Source organism: Pinus tabuliformis, chromosome 8 (assembly GCF_031772625.1).
Source record: "Pinus tabuliformis cultivar Carrire ecotype Pingquan chromosome 8, CPIR1, whole genome shotgun sequence".
In the NCBI taxonomy this organism is placed as follows: domain Eukaryota; kingdom Viridiplantae; phylum Streptophyta; class Pinopsida; order Pinales; family Pinaceae; genus Pinus; species Pinus tabuliformis.
Window position 1 is genome coordinate 1,756,300,570 of NC_142294.1, and position 3,927 is coordinate 1,756,304,496.

Consider the following 3,927-nt stretch of genomic DNA (forward strand, 5'->3'; position numbering starts at 1 on the left):
TGTTTTGGTTAAGTTGACATGGTATACTTGCATGAAGAGATCAAAGATGACTAGAAAGATGGTAGACTATTGTTCACGAGATTCTCCTTATGGATCAGATGAGCAAAATGGTGGTGGGAATTATTATGATTTAGCAGACACATTGAGAAGCTTGAAGGCAAAAATAAGAAGTTTCAAGGCAAATAATGACAAGATCATTCAATTACAAGAAAAATAAGAAGAAGTTAATGCAGTAATCCTTTAGAGTTTGTCATAATTGCACATATAGGAACCGCTTCGGATCAGCCATGGGAAGGAGGATAAGAATAATGGGGAAAATGGAAGTAGATATGATGGTGGGAACAAGTTAGATAGAAAGGACACAAACATGGATGACAAGTTCTTGGATACTCCAACTCGGAGAGGTGATGGACACAGGTTCTATTCTAGTTCTGGTTCTGAATGACACTATGATAGTCATCATTGTCATCCTTATAGGAGGAATGATAGTGGATACTTACCATATGAGTTCAAGAAAGAAAAGAGAACTACTTTTGATGGAGAGTTTAAGAAGATGGAAGATGCAGAAGCATGGTTACTTGGGATGAAGAAGTTCTTTGAGTTGCATGAGTACACAGAGAATATGAAGGCCAAAATAGTTATCTCCAGTCTCAAAGGGAAAGTAGACATCTGGTGGGAGGATGTGAAGAAGGTCAGATACATCAGGACAAAAGAGTTGAGTTGGCATGAATTCAAGAGACTTTTCAAGAAGAAGTACTTGTCAGAAAGGTGCTACGACAACAAAGCTAAGGAATTCTATGAGCTTAAGATGGGATCAATGACAGATGAAGATTAGATGACCAAGTTCTTGGAGTTATTGAGGTATGTACCTTATCTTAAGGATGAAAAAGATAAGGTTAAAATATTTGTCAATGGATTTCCATTAGCATTAAGGGATCTGATTGAGTATGATGAGCCTCACTCGCTTGAGGAAGTTAATGGGAAACTGAAGCATGTTATGAATAATCAAAGAATAAGGCAAAAGTACAAAAAGGTTAGAAAGGGAAAGACAAAGATAAAGGTAAATGGAAGCCAAAAAGAACAATACCTCAGGATGCAGGTGAGAAAGAGAGTGTTGCACCTTACAAGAAGTTCAACGTAGTTAGACAAGGACACAGATCATAGCCTAGAGGGCAGCATAATAGAAGTGATGGTATGGGACCGTTGCAATGTTGGATATGTGGCAAAGAGAATCTCAAAAGATATTGTCCATAGTATCAAGGTGGTAGAACTCAAATCCAAAGTGCACATGAGGCGCAGATTGTTGGGGATGTTGGGCAGAGAATTCCTCATATCTATGCAGCATTGGATAATAGGTAGGAAGATCACCAGGATTCTGTTATCAAGATGGACGGTAAGCTTTATGATCAAGTTGTTTCTATTTTGATTGAACCTTGATCTAATTATAGTTATGTTAACATTGACTTATTGGATAAGTGTGGTTTGAATAATGGTTAGTGCAGTTGACTACAGGTACAAAGAAAAGAGTTCATCATTGGGTAAGAGCTTGTGCATTTGAGTTGAATGGCATGCCTACATCAACACATTTGGATGTATTGTCATTGGGATCATATAGTATGATTTTGGGTATGGATTGGTTGTATCTTCACAGGACTAAGGTGGTTTGTTATGAAAAAACCATTGAGTGCTTGGATGATAATGAAGAATAGAGAATCTTCTAGGGTAAGAAGAATGCAACAACAGTTAGGATGGTGAAAACTATGTAAGAAAATCCTAGTCGGAGAAAAGGGTGTGCGTTATTTGCAGTGCATATTTCTAGTGATAAAGGTAAGGATGATGAGGATGATGTAGAGATTTCAGAGTTGTCGCCTCATGGGGAAGTGGATTTTTCTATTGATTTGGTACCAGGGGTAGCATCTGCACAAAAGGCATCTTACAAGATGAGCACTCCAGAGTTAAGAGAGTTGAAGCTGTAGTTAAAGGAAATGCCTGAAAAAGGATACATTAGGCCAAGTATATTGCCTTGGGCCGAACTGATATTTTTTGTTAAGAAGAAGGATGGTACACTCAGGTTGTGCATTGATTACAAGCAGTTGAACAAGGTGACTATCAAGAACATTTATCTATTTTCGAGGATTGATGACTTGTTTGATCAGTTGAAGGGAGAAGATTTTTTTCTCGAAGATTGATCTAAGATCTGAATATTATCAGGTACACATTAAAGAAGAGGACATTTATAAGACTTCTTTCCAAAACAAGTATGGAAATTATGAGTTTGTTGTAGTTCCATTTGGTTTGACTAATGATCCAACTACTTTTATGTGCTTGATGAATAGTGTTTTGTGTCCTTATTTAGACAAGTATTTTTTTGTGTTTATTGATGATATATTGACATATTCTAATAATGAGGAAGAACATGTTGAACATTTAGAAGCAGTTTTGAGATTTCTGAGAGAGCATCAATCGTATGCTAAGCTCAGTAAATGAAGCTTCTTTTAGACAAAGGTACATTACTTGGGGCATGTGGTCTCCAAGGAAGGTATAGCAGTGGATCTATAGAAGATAAGAGCTATCATGGAGTGGGAAGCTCCTAGAAATGTGGAAGATGTGAGATCATTTATGGGGTTAGTAGGCTATTATAGGAGGTGTTACCAAGAAAACTAGTGTCTATTCAGAATTGTTAATCACACTAAGATGGGTAGCTATCTTAGAAACAAACGAACTAAAGTTACTTGTGTTTTCCTTTACGACAGATAGATGAGAAAGAAGCAGAGAGTACCAACCTCAGTCTTTCACTTGGCTCCTTGCTTGTTTCCTTTCTCCTTCGATAGAATCTTGCCACTACTTCCTTACTTGTCCCGCTTCAAAGAGAACCTGTAGAATCACAGCAACATAATACCATCAAAGCATAGAGATCTATCACTGTAAACATTATAGGATCAGATATATATTAACCATACACATGCATATATCAACACAATATTCAGAGATACACAAGAATATGGAGGAAAACTTGAATAGCTTTATTGATGAAAGTAGTAGAGGAGAGGATTACAACCACTTGGTCTAACCCAGCGCCATCCTCCCAGCTTGAAATCCCTCTTCACCTCATACAAAGCAAGATCAACCAACAATGTCTTCAAAGAGAAACCAACAATACTTCTTTGCAAATTACCAAATTCCAACCTCTGGATCTCTGGGATGAGGGATCCATATATAGATATTTGTAGGGGGGTGAGTCAGCTTCTGGGATTTTGATTAGTGTCATCTCTCTAATAGTTCTTGGTTCCACTTGGAGATTTCATGATCTCTTACTCATCCTTGGGCGAACTCAGGGAGGCAAGTGTTAAATGAGAAGCTTCTGGAAGATTCTCAGGGTCTCCACCTAGCAAAATACTTGTGCCATTTGTCTGCTCTTGCTCATCGCACCCTACAGAAGGGCTTTCCAATATGCATCGCACTTTTTGCATGTGGCAGGAGAGATGCATCACACCCTTTGCACTGGGTAGTCTGTATGGTCCTACTTTGACCAGTTTTGAGTGGTTTTTCATGGAGAACTTCTGGGAGATGATGTAATCAGCTGAACTTGCTCCTTTAGGGTATGAAGCAACACTTTTAGGGACTTAGAAGCCCTTGGTTTATGGACATATATGATTGGGGTGGAAGTGCCCAAATATGTCTATAACAGTTGCCCCCTAAAGCATGAGGTTGTAAATCTTTTGATGTCGGGTGAAATGCTTTATAATGAGGATCTGAGGCTTTTCGAACTGGAAGGTGACCTATAATAAGATACAATACAATACATTATCTTCATAATATTTTCATGATCTGGCTGAGGCGGGCATTCCCATGCTCAGCTTGATAAATTCATTTTCATGTACATAGGACAGACAACTGTCTGTTTGCAGACTGATGATTCTGGTAGAG